The sequence below is a fragment of the Pinus tabuliformis genome, chromosome 3_1 (assembly GCF_031772625.1).
Source record: "Pinus tabuliformis cultivar Carrire ecotype Pingquan chromosome 3_1, CPIR1, whole genome shotgun sequence".
NCBI classification, from domain to species: Eukaryota; Viridiplantae; Streptophyta; class Pinopsida; order Pinales; family Pinaceae; genus Pinus; species Pinus tabuliformis.
The window spans coordinates 216,595,580-216,614,273 of record NC_142301.1 but is presented as its reverse complement, the minus strand read 5'-3'; positions in this window follow the sequence as shown (position 1 = coordinate 216,614,273).

The window sequence follows — 18,694 nt, the reverse complement described above, 5'->3', positions numbered from 1 at the left end:
CGACGGCCAAAAGTGCAAAAAAAAAAAATCAAAAAAACTTGTAAATGTAGTGTTTGAATCATGTTTTTGATGGTGGAAATGGATTCAACACCATCAAAAACCTTTAAAGCACCTAAAGTTATGATGTTTGATAGCTTTTACTTGGATTTACAAAAATCCCTACCGAATTTTTTCAAAATATTACCCGAATTTCCATAACTTTCAGCCCAAAAAAAGCATAACCTTTAGAGACTTATTTTAATATCCATCTCAACTGTCACCTTAACTTCAGATACTTCTTAATACTTTATTATTAATACTTTATACTTTTCCCTCTATTTTTCTAAATATATTAAATAAATTTTCAATCTAATTAGTATTTTTTTAACTATAAATTGGTTATTTAGTGTTTTAAAATAGTTTATGGTACCATTAATTTTCTGTTTTTGGCTTTTTGCAATTCAATCTTTTTCTTATTCAAATTAATAATAAGCTAACCTAACCTTCCAATAATCCTCTGACTGAACCATCTAACCTGTTCTAACCTGTTCTTATAACTTATATATGTACCTTCTTCACCAATACCAATAAATCTCAAATTACTTGACTGCAGACACTTCATTTTAGCATAGCTCACCAACTACCCAAACTTAATATAACTAATATTAAACCTCGTAAATATTTTTAAATAACCCACGAATCTGTGTTTATTTCTGAGTTATTTTTTTTAGCTTCAAGCTAGAAAAAAAGGTGGCAGTTTCAGGTATATTGTGCACCAACCGTAGGATAACAGCGACTCAAACGACCTCTTTTTCCGATGGGTTTTCTGACACCTTTCGCCTTGAATTTGGCAATGCAATTCAAGTTCAGTAATTGCAGATCTACAATCTCAAAAAACTTCAAACTGTAATTCTAGGTTTTCATGATCTCTGAATCTCTTCAGGTCATTCAAACCGCAATTGGACCACCCAAAATTGTGTAATAAATTTCGACGGGGAGGTCTCTGAATCTATTCAGATCCTTCAAACTGTAATTTGACAATCGAAAAAGAAAATTGTGCAATTCAATGCACAAGAGGAAGATTATAACACACATTAAGACCAGGAATATTATAACCAGACATTAAGGAAGACTGATTGTCGCGATATATGTTTTACAGCTAAACTGTGAGATAGACTTTTTAAATAGTGTGAATGGTGGTTATTACTTGTTATTATATAAGTTGAGACGCTAAAAATAAGTTCAAAACCAAAAGAGTAGAGTATCTATGTTTTTATAGACTTAACAGCTAAATTGATGTGGAAATGAGTTCTTGTCCCTGAAATAAAAAACAAGTAATAAAAATTATGTTGTTTAAAATGATATATAAGCATTTTATAAAAAACAAACTTTAACTTCTGCTAAATATTCCTACATCTTAAACCATGTTTATATATATATAAACCCCACATACATATATATATATATATAATTTTACTAACATATATACATATTACTAACATATATACATATTCGTAAATCATCATGATCGTTTAGACACTTACCTCATGGATGGATGGAAACAATACTCCGCAGCAATACCAGAACGTTCCCTTCGCAAGTGATATCCGAAAGAAGAACAATGACAATTCTTCTCCAAAGATGATGGATAGAAGCAATTCTCAGAAGCAAGGCTCAAGAGTTCCCTTGCAACTGATACCCAAAATGAGTTACAATGATAATGCTTTTCAAGTGCTAGCTACTTATATATATAGGGGTATAGAGTAGTCAACCCATTTCATGGTCAACTTAACGTTCACATGATCAATAGATTATATTGATATATGTGTTTAGTTTAATTTTTAAATATATTTACGATAAATTAAATATCACGTTTATTAAAATTATTTATATTTACGATAAATTAAATATCATGTTTATTGTATTAAAAGAAAGTTGAGAAATGTTGAATAATAATAAAAATATATATATATATATATATATATATAAAAAGTTGAGTAAACGTTGAATAATAATATTTATTGTATTTTACCATAAAAGAAGTATAAAGTTGAGTAAACGTTGAATAATAATATTTATTATATTGAAAAGTAGATGGTGGATTTTATTAGAAAGGGTTAAAATGAAAAATTAATTGTTATAATAATTAAAAAATAAAAAATAAATTTTAAAGTATTTTTTAATTAAGTTTTTGTTTAATTATAAATTTTATTTTTATTTTTAATTTTCCTAGTATCTTTGAGTTTGAAGTAGATTCCTCTTTTCTTACCCATCATGAACTTCTTTTCATTACGAAATGGTATCACTTTGTCAGATGGTAATAAAATTAATTGGATCATCATTTAAAAGTTGTTACTTTTTCTTATTTCAATTTTATTTTGATACGGTATCAATCTTAATTGGATGTTACTTTCGTCATTTTGAAGATGATATTCAAAGTAAATTGGATCGTCATTCCAGGATGGTCACTTCTTTTTTTCATTTCCAAGATGGTACTCAAAGTATATCGAATCCCCATTTCGATGTTGCTACTTCCTCTCCTTCCCAGGATGGTATCCAATGCAAATTAGATCCACATTCCGAGGTTGTTACTACCCTTCACATTCCTAGGTTATTACTTCCCCTTATTCCAAGGATGGTATCCAAGACAAAATGAATTCACATTCCAAGATTGCTACTTCTATTTCGAGGATGTTATCTAAGCTATATTTGATTTTCATTTGAAGGTTGGAAAACCCCCTAAATTGGATTGGATCCAATTTACTTTGGGTACCATCACAATCAACTCACAAAATAGTAAGTAACAAAATGGAATTTAAACTTGGGTGAGAAAAGATCACAAGTTTCCTTATAGCTACTCAAACCACACCAAATTAATATTAAAAACCTAATACATCCTTATAATATTACTAAAATTATAATTCATGGCCAATTCAATCCTCATCAAAAGGTTGGTAAACCTCCTGAATTGGATCCAATTTACTTTGAGTACCATCACAAATAACTCACAAAATAGTAAGTAACAAAATGAAATTTAAACTTTGGTGAGAAAATATCACAACTTTCTTTTTAGCTACTCAAACCACACCAAATTAATATTAAAAACTTAATACATCGTTATAATATTACTAAAAATATAATTCATATCTATGATTTTTACGGGGCCACTTCCTACAAACTAAACCAAGAACTTGTAAAAGTGAAATTGGATCCAATTTACTTTGAATACCATCACAATTAACTCACAAAATAGTAGTAACAAAATGGAATTTAAAATTAGATGAGCAAAGATCACAACTTTCCTTTTAGCTATTCAAACCACACCAAATTAATATTAAAAACATTAATACATCTTTATAATATTACTAAAAATATAATTTTTAATAATATTACAAAAAAACATAATTAAACTATCACAATAGACTTATTTTTAAGTCATATAATTTGAAAAATAATTATATTATATCAAAAAATGTAAGAAGGTGAAAGTTTGTCTTATAAAACTTGTTAGGAACTTAAAAGTTAAATTACTCCTTAAATATGTAATGGATTCGAGTTTACAAATATTATTATAGTCTAGTTAATATATAATAACTATTATTATAGTCTAGTTAATATATAATAACTATTATTATAGTCTAGTTAATATATAATAACTAATTTTTTTATTAGTTGTTTTTTTGGGTAATTTTATAAGTTTAGATTTTACAATAAACAATATATATAGAGTAATATATATAAATTGATTAAGTTTAATGGTTAAGAGTATGTGTTTTCATTTAAGAGATCATAGGTTCAAAACTAGAGCGATAGAATATGTATGACCTTAAATAATAATAAAATTAGGTGATTTGTTTATTTTTTTATTATTTTAAGGAAAAAATTATAAAAAAAATTAAGAGATAAGTTTTTACATTTGTGGTTAGTATATGTAATAATCTTATGGATATGGAGTAGTAAGTTTAAGAGCGGAATTCAAATTAAGCACTTATTAACATGGAATTAGTCAAATACCCAATAATATTGATATGAAATAACTATAATTGATTAATTTCTATTAATAATATTAATATTAATTGACATTATAATACAAATCATCTATAATTAATATGAAAATTCAATTTACAAAGTTAACTTAAAGATTCAAATAAAATTCTTATGAATATAAAACTATATTAATATTCAATATTAGTGATGATAATTAACTAAATTAATTCGAGTAGTCTTTAAGTGTTACTTTTTGGAAAGTTTTCAGGTTTATTTTTCAATCTAATTTGTCTAAAATTCGACAGAGATTCATATATACAGTCAAAAAACCAATTTAAACGACACAAATCAAGATTTGACCACAATGTTTTAGTTGAATTCCAACTATAAATCCTATAGAAACTCCAAAAAATCACACTTAAAAACTACTCTAAATTTACTTTCTAATTAATTATGTCTTGTCATATCAAGGGGTTGAGGTAGAGCAAGTAGTAGGTTTAAAGCACAAGTTTTTGAGCTTCATGATAACTCCTGAGAGTGGAAGCAAATATTAGGTTGAGGGATGTTGAGAGTTTGGAATTGGAATAAAAAAAGAAGGTAAGGGACAAAATTATAGTATATTTGTGATGAACAAATGGTTGAAAGGGACAAATTCATAATTAAAGGTAATCAAAAGATAAAGTTGAAGGAGTACTCAGAAGAATTTGCAATGAGATTAAGTATGATTTCTTTTTATTGAAGCTAAGCACATCATATGGAATCAAATTATAGTGATAATGGATAATCATAGAGTCCATTTTTATTTTCCACAACAAACTAAAGCTTTATCTTTGTCACAGAGAGTGTGAATTGAAACAAGCAAAGCATGGAATTAGTTAGGAGATAAGGCACAAGTGGCAAAAGAAGTGATTAAGTTCATGAATAATAGAACTTCATTTGAGTTGATTACTATGTGTTTCAATAATTGAACCTATGTAATAATCACAACTAATGAGTTTCATATAAAAAAAAATGACATAATATTGATGTTATGTATCTAGATAAAATTATCACATAAATGTAAGAAAAGATAGATCAACGACTAGATAATAAACCACTTTGAGGGGGAAGTACATCACATAAATGAACAATTCTTGGATGATTCAAATGACAAGACCTCCTTGCTATATATAGGAGTCTAAAGGGTCAAAATATAATTAGGGCCTACATAAAAATAATAATGTAAGGGATCAACAATAACAATAGTGGGCCTCTATGGGGCACAACAATAATAATATGGGGGCTACACTAGTATTATAGGGACGTAACATGCCCCTCTCCTTCAAAAAATTGTTGTGCTAAATGCTTGAGTAGTTTTGGATGCTTTTGTATGAAATACTCATCCTCCCACGTAGAATCTTCAACAAGTAAGTTCTTCCACTTAATGAGATACTCTGAAATAAATCAATTTCGTAGCTACCAGATTCTTGTTTTCATGATAATTTCTTCAGGATCCAATATGTTTTTTCCTTCCTCATCATGTTTTGGTAATACAATTTGAAATCAGATCTCATCACCTATAACCTTGTTTAAGCGTGAAACATGAAAAATTAGGTGTACTCGAGAAGATGCAAGTAGCTCCAATTTGTATGCTAGAGTACCAATCTTTTGCAATACCTTTTAAGGGCCATAGTTCTTGGGTGATAATTCATTATCCTGCTTAGCTTGCTTGAGGGACATTTTTTTGTATGGTTGTAGCCGTAAAAATACCAAATCATATCAAAACTTCTTTCACTGCGATGTTGATTTACCTGTTGTTTCATTCGATTTTGCACCATAGTCAGACTATCCTTTAAGAGTTGGAGAATTTATTGTTGATGCTTGATGTGATCTTCCACTGCTTGAACCTTAGAATTGTCCCTTAAAGATGATGTGATGGACAATAGATGATATCCATAAAGCACCATAAATGTGGTCATTTTTGTTGCAGTATGGAAGGAAGTGTTATACTACCATTCTAGCAAAGTGTTGATCAGGAAAAATGCCCCAATCAACATTCGAGGATACCACCCGGTCAAGATCCGTAACTCGGATCTATATCCGTTGAAATGGTGGTTCCGACTGGTATTATGGACACATAAAGTGTATAAAGTGGAAATGAATGGATGATTATATTAACTCTAGGATTAGCTATTCTAATATAGCCTAAGATATGAGCTAATCTACTATGCAAAACTATCTCGATTGAATGAAGGATTAGTCCCTCATGCAAAGAAGAGCAAAACTAAATATGTAATTGGGATTTTAAATATGTATGGCTTAAGGTGAATTTCCAGCTAATGAAATAGTTCAGTTAATTGTTATTATTAATACCAAAACATAGATTAAATCCTTGTGAAAAGGCAAAAGTGTTCTTGGTGGGCTATAGCGGTGACGAGGAGAGAACTCAAGACGGAGCCGAGTATCAGCCCCCCCTGCAACTCCATGGCGTGCACAGCCAACGCGACTGTTGTGTGTCCGAAAGATCTGCAGCTGAAGAAGAATGGGAGTGTGGTTACTGCGTGCGACAACCCGCCCTCCTATGGCCAGGCATTACAGAAGGCGTGCCCTAATGCCTTCCCCTTCCAAAGCGGCAGTATATGCCCTCCAGAGACGGCGGCGCCAAAGGTATCTAACACCGAACTGAAGGAGAAACTCGCGAAGCTGTATGAGGGCAGAGATCCGCAGACAATATTTGTTTTTGGGCTCAGAACCCAATTCGGAGGTGGAAAATCGACGGTTTTCGGCTCGATTTATGACAGCCCGGAGCACGCCAAGGAATATGAACCCAAGTACAGGCTTTTCAGGGCACTGGAAGGTGGTCGTTACCATCGACAGTCTGCTGTTCATCAGGCCTACGCTCACGCCATCACTGCCCGTCTACTCCCGCCTCCTGCATGCAAAGATAGGGGACTGCATGTTGCAGATCTGCTCCATCACACAATTGCATGGCCCAAACTTTGCAGATCTGGGCCGGATCTATCCGATCCGATCAAGATTCAAGAATACCCAGAACCCAGGCAGCAGATTGGTGGAAATTTACATCGATTGAGCAGAGGGTACGCAGACCGAGACATGCAAATGGAAGATCGACCCAATAAGAGGTTAGATCTGGAAGATTGCTCACAGCCAGAACACATGGCAATCAGCAGTGACACTGGTTTAGGCAGATCAGGAACTCAGCCAAAACGCAGACATCAGGTAACAACATCTCGATTTCAGATTTTCATTAAAACCCCTGAGGGGAAATCCTTTTTAGTTTGGGTACATGCAGAAAGCACTATTTTGCAGCTAAAACAACAAATCTGGGCATTGACCGGATATCCTGGTCAGATCCAACATTTAGTCAGTGGCAGGTGGTCTCTCCAGGACAACAGAACCTTGGGAAGTTATGAGATTAGTCCAGGAAAAACCATTGTTTTAAATCTCAGGCTGAGAGGAGGGGCCCTACCTCAAGGACAGCCAAGCAGCTCAGGGGGAGACAAGGGGAAAAAGACAGCACCTCAGCATCAACCCAAGGGAGGTTCCTCCTACAAAAACATTCTTCAAGGTAACAGAGATTCAGGGTCCTCTCCAGATCAAGGTGGATATACACCCAGGCCATACATCGTAGATCAGCTAGGGCAAACTCCAGCCCTTAACTTCGACTCAACAGGGCTCGATGATTTTGTTAAGTCCTATGAAACGCAGGCCCTAATATGTCGTTTCAACAGTTTTTGGCCAAAACCAATGGACCTATTTCATTGGATTTTTACCACTTGGACCATGGAATGTGATATACATCTATGCTCCAAAGGGTTTTTCATAGTTAGATTTGCATCCAGGGAAGTCAGAGATACAATCATCAGTGCTGGGCCTTGGTTCTGGGGAACGTCGGGGCTGTTCATGACTCCATGGTTTCCAGATTTCGATCCAAACAAAATGACGGTATCCAAAGTGCCGGTCTGGGTTCGTCTATATAACCTTCCCCTTCACTTTTGGAGTGAACGAGTCTTGGAAGGAATTGGGAACAGCATAGCGAAATACATCAAAACAGATCTGGAAAGGATTGATGAAAGGGTCTACACCTCTGCACGCATTTGTGTGGAAGTAGATATAAGTAAAGGGCTGCCAGACAACATAAGGCTGATCTACAAACAACAAAATTGGTTACAAGCACTAGACTATGAAAACACTGCTTTCAGATGCAGGCTCTGCAGACAAACAGGACACTTGCAAAGCACATGTCCAGAAGCCAAGAAAGCAAACAGTAAAAGAAAGCAGAAAGGGAAGCAAAGGAAAGGATGGCAATTCCCCCCTCCTAACTCAGAGGATGAAGAATCAGAAGCAGAAGAGGAAGAAACTCCCACAGAGAATGTTGCGGTATCTCAAGGAATGGGGACCCAGAAGGAAACCACATCAGACAACAGGGTTTCACAGCTTCACCCAAATCAGGCAGAGAAGACAAACGAGGATCAGAGCATGGGCGGGATCAAAAGGCACCACCAATCAGAGACTTCAGATTCAGACAAGGAAATAGGCTTGCAGAAAGCAGAAACACAGTTAGTCATAACTTCGATCGAGCCCACCCAAGGAGAGTGGCGCAAGGTCGAAAAGAAAAAGGGAAGAAAAACCTGAAGTGTGAGTTTTACTCACTACTGAAACTCAGTTTTTCTTGCCTCCTACTTTCTTCTCTCTTTCCCTTTCTTTTTCTTCAAATTGCACGTTAGTTCTGTAACGTTGCGAGGGGTGCGAAAGCACTCGTGCCCAATGGGAAGCTTATGGAAATGCTTCAATGCATCTGCAATGTGTAACTTTTCATTTTTTAAATAAAAGGTTACCGATTTTTTCCACGAAAAAAAAATAAAATAAAATAAAATAAAATAAAATTAATACCAAAACATATCTTGTTTAGAGATTTATTAATGGTGAATAATTAATCAACAATATTTAAGAAGTAGTTCACAAAATGATGATGATTATTAAATCAGTAACTCAAATTATTAAACAATAATATAAGGAAATAGTTCACAAAATATTACTATTTGATATATCAAAATTAAAAGGTTGATTTTTGAGTAAATAGTTACCCAGAAATCATAGTTCAACACACAAGAGCCGAGATAAATAACAACAGAATATTGAGGCAAATTACTCACATCGACAACAATGCATAAATATGAATGAAAATGACACATTTCTGCCATTATAAAATGAAATCAAAAACAAAACAAAACAAAATAGTATTTTAAGTACTAATTTATTGAACATGTTTCTCTGGCTCTGATCTCTAATAGTCCTTTACAACACCTGAACTCTGCTGCAAAAATTGAGTTACAGTAATGCAAACTCGGCTCCCTGAATGTAGGAATTTATAGGGTAAGTTCCTCAGAAAGAACACCAAAAGGACACCGCTCACAACCAGATCACAGATCAATACACCAGTATTTTTGACGTGGTTAAAACCCTCAAAGAGGGAAACAGTCCACGACCTGAGCCAACGCGGCCACTTCAGGCAATTTATTAATCAAAGAATGAAAATTTACATAAGCTTCTCTCATGCATGGATTACCCTACAAATGACCCTCCATGCGCTTTAAATAGAATTCATGGACCAATCGGGTGTCAAGCCACGGATCAAGTGTCGGTAATACCGAGGAGAGAATGAACCGTCGGATCACTACATATCGTGACTGTCGGATTGTAAGTTACAAAATGTACAACGGTAAAGAAACACACTTTACCTAACTCTATACCTAACTCTACACTAGACCAAGATGTACTTAACTATTTCCTATGTGTCGGAATATCCTAACATCCCCCCTTAAGAACAACTTGGGATAGGATTGAAGGATTTACAAATATGACACAATAGGAGAAGGAAGGATGCACTAGAGCCTATCCCCCCTTAGTGACAACTTCCTGAACTCCAACCATAAATCGAAGTTTAGTTAACTTCGCCTTTGTGAAGATGTCTGCAACTTGATCATCTGTTGAACAATATTGCACTTCAAGAACATGGTCGTGAATGAGCTTTCTGATGAAGTGCATGTGCAGTTCAATGTGTTTGCTGCGCTGATGTTGGACTGGATCTTTGCATAGCTGAATGGCACTTTGATTATCACACCAAAGTGTAGTTGGATGTTGCTGCTCAAAGCCAAATTCTGACAGGATCTGACGAAGCCACAAGGCTTCCTTACTAGCTTCTACGGCACCACGATACTCTGCTTCTGCTGATGAAAGAGAAATGGCAGCTTGTTTCTTACAAGCCCATGTAATAGGTCCTGAACCAAGAGTGAACACATAACCGGCAGTAGACTTCCGATCATCAGGGTCACCAGCCCAATCGGAATCAGTGAAACCAACCAATAGAGGAGCTGCTTCGGCACTGTAATGAATCCCAAACTGAACTGTACCTCGAACATAACGAAGTATTCTTTTAGCTGCTTTCCAATGACTTTCACGGGGGTTTTGCATGAACCGAGCAACAAGGCCAACAGCAAAGGAAAGGTCAGGACGAGTATGGGTTAAATACAAGAGTTTTCCTACAAGTTGACGGTATAATGTAGCATCAACTTCAGGAGAAGTACAAGTGACTGAAAGTTTGACTCCAGACTGAAAGGGAGAAGGGGCTGGCTTACAGTCTTCCATGTGAAAATGATGTAGAATATCACAAGCATACTTTGACTGGGAAAGGGAAATACCCTCCTTGGATTGCAAGACTTGAAGACCGAGAAAATAGTGTAAGTGTCCTAAGTCTGTCATGTCAAATTTCCTTTTGAGGCTAGACTTCACATGGTTTATAAGGTTGGGATCACTACCAGTAAGGATAAGATCATCAACATAAAGAACAAGGATGATAAGAGAGTTGCCCACTTTCTTGGTGTAGACAGTATTGTCAGAATGACACCTAGAAAAGCCAGATTCTAAAAGAAAGCTATCCATTTTGGCATACCAAGCCCGAGGAGCTTGCTTGAGACCATAAAGGGATTTCTTAAGTCGACAAACAAGGCTGGAGTCTGTTTGTATGAAGCCAATGGGTTGTTCCATATAGATTTCTTCATGCAAGTCCCCATGCAAGAAGGCGGATTTAACATCCATCTGATGGACTTCCCATTTGAAAGAGGCAGCAAGGGAAAGAACAAGGCGGATAGAGTTCATTTTGGCAACAGGGGAGAAGGTTTCAGTGTAGTCAATGCCTTCAACCTGTGAAAAGCCCTTAGCAACAAGACGAGCTTTATGTTTATCAACTTTCCCATCGGGTCCATACTTGGTTCTGTAAACCCATTTGCATCTAACAAGTTTTCGTCCCTTTGGTAAAGGAACAAGATCCCATGTATCATTTGCCAATAAGGAATGATATTCTTCATTCATAGCTGCTTCCCAATCTGGATGGCCTGAAGCTTCTGCAAAGGTGTCAGGATCATAATTTACTGGAGCTTGAGCCAGTAAAGAAGAGGCTCTCTCGAACTGAGAACGTGTGCGTCGCTGATCTGTAGGATCACCGGTAAGATCACCTGCTGCATCTCGAGTAGCACGAACCCATTTTGGAAGCTCAGGAGCTGAAGGAGGATCCTGAGATGGTGGGGGAGGATTGTCATCCTCACTTTCATCATCTGAAGAAGAAATGTTTTCAAAGGTAGAAGAGATAGGGAGAGGTGGCACATCCGCCGGACTAGGCTCGTAGGCCGATATATTTTCATCAAATTTTACATCTCTTCTAATGATAACATTTTTGGACTTAAATGGAATAATTCTATAGCCTTTTACATCTTCAGAATATCCAACAAAAGTACATTTTTCACTCTTAGGTTCTAAAGCTTTATGCTTTTCATTTGGAATATGGGCCCACGCTTCACTTCCAAAAACATGAAAGTGACTTACATCTGGTTTGATTGAGCTCCATGCTTCTTCTGGAGTGATATTCTTTAAAACCTTAGTAAGAGTGTGATTTATTATGTAATTTGCACAGTTAATTGCTTCTGCCCAAAAACTAAGACCAAGTCCTTTAGATTGCAGCATACAATTAGCCATTTCCTTTAAGGTGTGATTCTTCCTTTCAGCTACACCATTTTGTTGTGGAGTATATGGAACAGTATGTTGCATTTGAATTCCATTCTCAGTGCAATAGTTGATGAATGTGTTTTTAACATATTCTCCGCCATTATCAGATCTTAACTTAAGAATTTGATGTCCAGATTGTTTTTCAACAAAGGCCTTGAAGGCCAAAAAAGTGTTAAATACTTCACTCTTGAGTTTTAAGAAGTATACCCAAGTGCGTCTGGAGAAATCATCAATGAAAGTTAAGAAATACTTGCAACCAGAGAATGACACAACTGGAAGTGGACCACATAAATCACTATGCACAAGCTGTAAAGGGGCTGAGGCGTGCCAAGAGGCACGTTTTTCAAAACTGTCCCGATGATGTTTTCCGAGTACACATCCAGAACAAATACCATGTGGAGGTTTGTCGTTACACCAAAACCCGCAGGTTTTGGTAAACATTACAAGCCAGTAACTAGGATCCACATGGTGGAAATTACGGATTCTATAGAGGTGCGGTGATTCTTGCAACACCCGCCCTCAAACGCAACTTGGGGGAATCGAACCTGGGTCCAACCTGTGATACCATAGGAAGACCTGTCACCATATTTTCTTTACATAGATGTTGAAGGGAGCGATAGTTTAAGTGACCAAATCGCTCATGCCAAAGTTTGCTCACTTCATCGTTATGAGCAACAAATACTGAGGGAAGATTTGATGACCCAAAGTTGTGAAACTTATACAACCTTGTAGAATCATCAGCAATGCCAGTAGCCAAAATCTGTTTAGGATCTTTTAAGTCCTTGATTACAACATCATGAGGTGAAAATTCAACGATTTTACCTTCACCTGAATGAGTTATCTGATATACAGATAGAAGGTTGCAGGATAAGGTTGGAACACATAATACATCATTAAACTGACCATTGTCTAGATGAACAGTTCCAGTCCCTACAACATTAAGAGATCTATCATCACCAACATATATATTTTTGGTGTTACAATCATTTAAAGAAGAGAACATGGCTTTGTTTTTGGTCATGTGATAAGAAGCTCCAGAATCAATGAGCCACTCATGAGAATGAGAAGAAGAAGATACATTTAATGCATAGCCAGACCGAGATGCTTGACAACCACATGCAGAAAGTGCCATTCCTGAAGATGAAGTTGAAGTTGAAGATTGCCCCAAATGGATGTTATGCTTCTTCATTGCGGCTTCCAAGGCTTCCATATTTTTAAAGCATTTTGATTCTAAGTGGCCATCTCAATTACAAAAATTGCAATGTCTATCAGTCTTCTTCCCTTTGTTTTTATTTATCTTATCATTTTGTTGAAATGATTTTTCATTTTGGGGCTGAAATTGCTTAGGACCCTTGTTTGGTTTAGGACCATTCTTTTTAGGATATGACTTCTTAGTATTCTTTGAATTTAGTTGTTGTTGGGCGGCTAACGCTTTCTTGGAAGAGTTTCCAAGATTAAGAAGACCAAGGTGTAAGAGTTTTTCTTGTTCTCTTATTAAAAAATCACAAAAAGAGTCAAAGGAAGGGGGCTTGTAGTCTTTTCCTTGAGAAATGAAGGCTTCTCTTGTAGAATGGAAGGTGGAAACAAATACAGAGTAGGCTGGTCCCAACTTAGTAAGGATGGAATAAATAAGGTTACTATCTTCTTTCTTAACCTTAACACCTTCCAAAAGATATCTAAGGGTCTTGAACTTAGACAAGAAATCTTCAATGCAAGAAAAATTATTAGGGTCCAATGTAAGCAACTCATTTTCAAGTTGATGGGCTCTAATTTCATTTTTAATCCCAAAAACTTTATTGATTTGTTCCATTGCTTCATGAGGAGTTTCAAGTTCTGCAATATGGAATCTAAGATCTGGAGAAATAGACATCCCTATCAAACCACGTGCTTGATCTTGTCTATTTTCCCATTTAGCAGCCTTGTCTTCATCTTTCGGTTTCTTTTCTTGGCCTGTGGCTATTCTGTAGAGACCTTTACTTCTAAGTAAATCCTCCATGTAGGACAACCATTGGAAGTAGTTGGTGCTGTCAAGGGTAACTTGGTATTGAATTTCCATTTCAACAGAAACTGAAGCTGAAGAGGCTGAAAGTAAGCATTCCAATGGATAGATCTCGAAAAATTAGGCTGGTTTAAAAAAAACGGCTCTGAAAAAGGCTTCCGGATGAAGAAGTTATGGCTTTTTGAAAAAAAGTTGTTGAAGTTGCCGACGAAGTGCGGGAATGTGCGGAAATGAAAAAGTCCGACCCCACAAAATGGAGACTTGAACCCAAGACCTCTACTCTCTTAAAATAGCTTTGAACCAATTGATCTATACAAAAAATTTGAAAGAGAGAGAGAGAGGGGGGGGGGGGGCGCTTTGGGTTGCGTGCTTGCTTTGAGGAAGCTCTTTTTCCCTACAAAACAAAAAACACAAAACCCAACACGGACATGCAAAGAAAACGAACCTTGCGGCTCGAAGTTAGCTTTACCCAAAAAACTAAATATTTTCAAAAATTGAACCTTGCGGCTCAAAGTTAGCTTTAGCCGAAAAACTAAATATTTTTCTCAATGTTTCTGATTTTCCGAGATCACACTAAGGTGCAGGGAAAAGAGCATACGCATGAGAAAAATCCTTCCTTTCTATTTCTGATTTGCCCAGATCGCACAGAGTCGCAGGGCAAAGAGCATACGTAGAAATGAAAGGTATAAATCCGGTTAAAAAAAAGCTAGATAAACCGAAACCGAAATAAGCAGAGAGAAAATAACAGTAAAGTGCAAATAAACATTGTATACCTCCAGATCTTAAAAATGACGCAGCTAGGGCTACCGGAAACCTTTTCGCGTGAAACGAAAGGGTTTCCTCACTGGAACAGATGCTCCGAACACAACAGAGCAGTCCTCTCGGCCTGAAAGCAGTCAGAAACAGCAGATCTAGGAAACGGCAGTCGGATGCAGTTCTACCGGCTTTAGATTTGGATCACCAACGAACGCGGCCCTCAAATAGCTCTGATACCATGTAGGAATTTACAGGGTAAGTTCCTCAGAAAGAACACCAAAAGGACACCGCTCACAACCAGATCACAGATCAATACACCAGTATTTTTGACGTGGTTAAAACCCTCAAAGAGGGAAACAGACCACGGCCTGAGCCAACACGGCCACTTCAGGCAATTTATTAATCAAAGAATGAAAATTTACATAAGCTTCTCTCATGCACGGATTACCTACAAATGACCCTCCATGCGCTTTAAATAGAATTCATGGACCAATCGGGTGTCAAGCCACGGATCAAGTGTCGGTAATACCGAGGAGAGAATGAACCGTCGGATCACTACATATCGTGACCGTCGGATTGTAAGTTACAAAATGTACAACGGTAAAGAAACACACTTTACCTAACTCTATACCTAACTCTACACTAGACCAAGATGTACTTAACTATTTCCTATGTGTCAGAATATCCTAACACTGAACACAATCTAGAATGCAAAAGAAAAATCCCAAAATTATCCCCCAGATCTGATACTGACTCCTCGCCCCTACAACTCTAAATCCCCATTATAATAGAGCATTATGAATTCAGAGATGTAGAAGAGAGGCACTTCCTCCTATGACTATTGTAATTGTTCCTATCAATGCCTATTATTCCTATCATGCAATTCCCCCTTGTCTCTGTCAAGGAGATTGTATTTATACAGAGCTTAAGGTGAAATTGTGACAATAGCAACAACTCCATGTATCTCTTAACAACCAAGATAATAAAAGCAATTAAATCATGTGGTTTCTGTTGAATCGCAGGCCAAATGTAGATCATCTTTGTTTGATAAAGGGCCCAGTTTAGCTTGTTGTTGAGTTCGATTTGTTTTCTATTGATAACCACTGAGCAAATTGTTCTACGAGATCACACTCTTCACAGTATTAGTCCTCGTTTAAGATTTTGTTTTAACCTCCTCTTTCTATTTTGGTTTGGATATCGACATGTGGTTGAGTGGCTATTGATCGAATGATCTATTCGAATCGGCCCAGGCGTTTCCCTGTAACAGAGAAATCGGAATTAGCCATTTAAAATGATGGAAAACTCAATACACATATGACTTTTAATTATGCCAAGACCTTTTAATTTTAATTCAGTGGATTTTCGCTTAAATGGTAGATTTAACCATGGAATTCCCAAAAATATGCATTATGCCCGTATACCATTGTAATGGGAAGCTTTTGAATTATAGTTGTAATAGTAGTCCCTTCTGTTAATATGGCGGGAAAAACTAAATTTTATGCCCAAAAAATTAATAATCAAATGGATTTTAATTAGCAACAGTGGCCATAGAAAATGTGACACGTGGCAGCGCCCTAATATATCAGAGGTTTTTTAGAAGTGGCAATACAAAACTTATGAGGCTAGGAGGCTCTGATATGGAGCAAACCCGAAATCCCATTTAATTCTTTTTTTAAATTGTATAAAGTCCAAATATCGGAGGGCGAGCAGATATCAGAGATCAAAGGTCAAACAAAAATGTTCTGATATGAAAGGATAACACATGACGTGTTATATCAGAGGTCAATCAGATAGGTTTTATCGGAGATCAGAGAGGAGCCATTATCAGAATATCAGAAAGAAGAGCCTATCGGAGTATCATAGAGAAAGGAATACATCTTGTAAAAAAATTGAAATGCGACATTTTAAAATGTTAAAGGATTCATGGGAGCTGAGGAGGGAGGATGTGAGGGAGGTGAGACCCACGTGGAGGTTGGTCCTCCCTCCAATAACAATAAATTACAACCACTATTGAATGGGTTCGAGACCTTTGATTAGCTCGATGTCCCAATAGCCACTTAGTTAAAATATTAACTTATAACCACTTGAAAGGTAAAAAGCCACTTTATAATATAAAAGGCTTCGACCACTATTCAGCCACTTGTAAAAGTATTACATCCGATTTTAATTGATAAAAGATAAAGCCACTTAATGAAAATATTGGTCTTATAGCTATTAATTATTTAATATTTACAAAATAAAAGTAAATATAGGTTAACATTTACAAATTAAAAATGTAAAATTAATGTACATTTTGTAACTTATGAAATACCAAGGTAGTAAAAATGTTCGATCTTCAACTAGGAGCCATTTTCAAACCATATATCTATATGAGGTAGGACAAGCATTAAATAGGACACAATTTAAAAATCAAACTCAAGCGAACTAAAATCGAAATTGAAGAAAGTGATATGACCAACATTTAATCAAAGGCTTCCCGTTATAGATATCAATAGTAAAATGGGGGAGTTATGTTTTCACCACAACACATAGGTAATCACTAGACCCATTGTGTTTGTTTATTAGATACAAAGAAACGAAGGTATCCTTCCAAATATTTGTTCACTATCTCAGTTTTCCCATTAGATTGAGGATAATAAGAAGAACTATGAGCTAATTGAGTACCAAGAGAAGAAAATAATTATGTCCAAAAATTTCCAGTGAAAATGGGATCTCTGTCACTTACAATAATCTTTGGGTTTCCATGTAGCTTTTGAATTGTTCCCACAAATATAGTAGCGACTGTACTGGCTTTGAAAGGATGAGATAGTGCACAAAAGTGTGCGTACTTGGTATCAACTACCACCATGATGACACTCTTTCCTTTTGACTTGGGATAAACTTGTGATAAAATCCATTGAGACCTCCTCACAATGCTAGCTTGGAATGGCTAATGGTTGTAAAATACATGGGGTCTTAATTGTCTCAACTTTATTTTGTTGGAAAACCAAATTTTGCCACAAACTTTTGAATATTAGATTTAAGTCCATCCCAAAAAAAATCCTTCTTGACCTTGTGGTAAGTTTTTAAAAATCCTAAGTGCCCTCCTATAAGAGAGGAGTGAAATTCCAAAAGAATTATTTATCAAAGTTGGGAGTTCTTGCATAGATATAAGCAATCTTTGTACCATAGTGAATCATTTTTCTAGATAAATGTATCAGATGCACTGAGATGTTGCTACGACTTTTGAATTAGTGTCCACACCTCTTCATCATTTTTCATTGATCCCTTGCTTCAGTTATCCAATCAGGTTGGATAATAGAAATGGCACATAGCAATGCTTCCATATCCTCATCCCTTCTTGAGAGCGCATCTTAAAACAACATTTTGCTTCCCTTTTTTGTAGATGATTTCAAATTCATAACCCAACATCTTTGTGACCCATTTTCACTTCTCTTCTAAAGATAATCTTTGTTCCAAGAACTACTGTGATATGTTTTTACCTTGAAGTGTCTTCCCATTAGGTAAGGGCATCATTGCTTCAGGGCATGTAGTATTGCCAACATTTCCTTATCATAGGTAGGTTTGTGTAAATAGTTCCCTTGGTTGGACAACTTTCAAAAGCAATGGGTCTTCCTTCTTGCATTAAAACAACATTAATGCCATTTCCAGAGGCATCACATTCCATAATAAATATTTTTGTGAAGTTTGGTGTAGCTAAGACCAGAGCTTGACACATTTCCTCTTTAAGATGTTCAAAGGCCTTAGTTGGTTGTAGTCCCAAAAAATGCATCTTTCTCTAATAATGTTGTTAGTGGTGTTGTTATTTTCCCATAATTATTAACAAGCTTGCAATAATACCTTGTCAACCTGAGAAATCCATGAAGATGCCTTTAAGGTTGTGGGAATTTTCCATTCCTTCATGGATTTAAT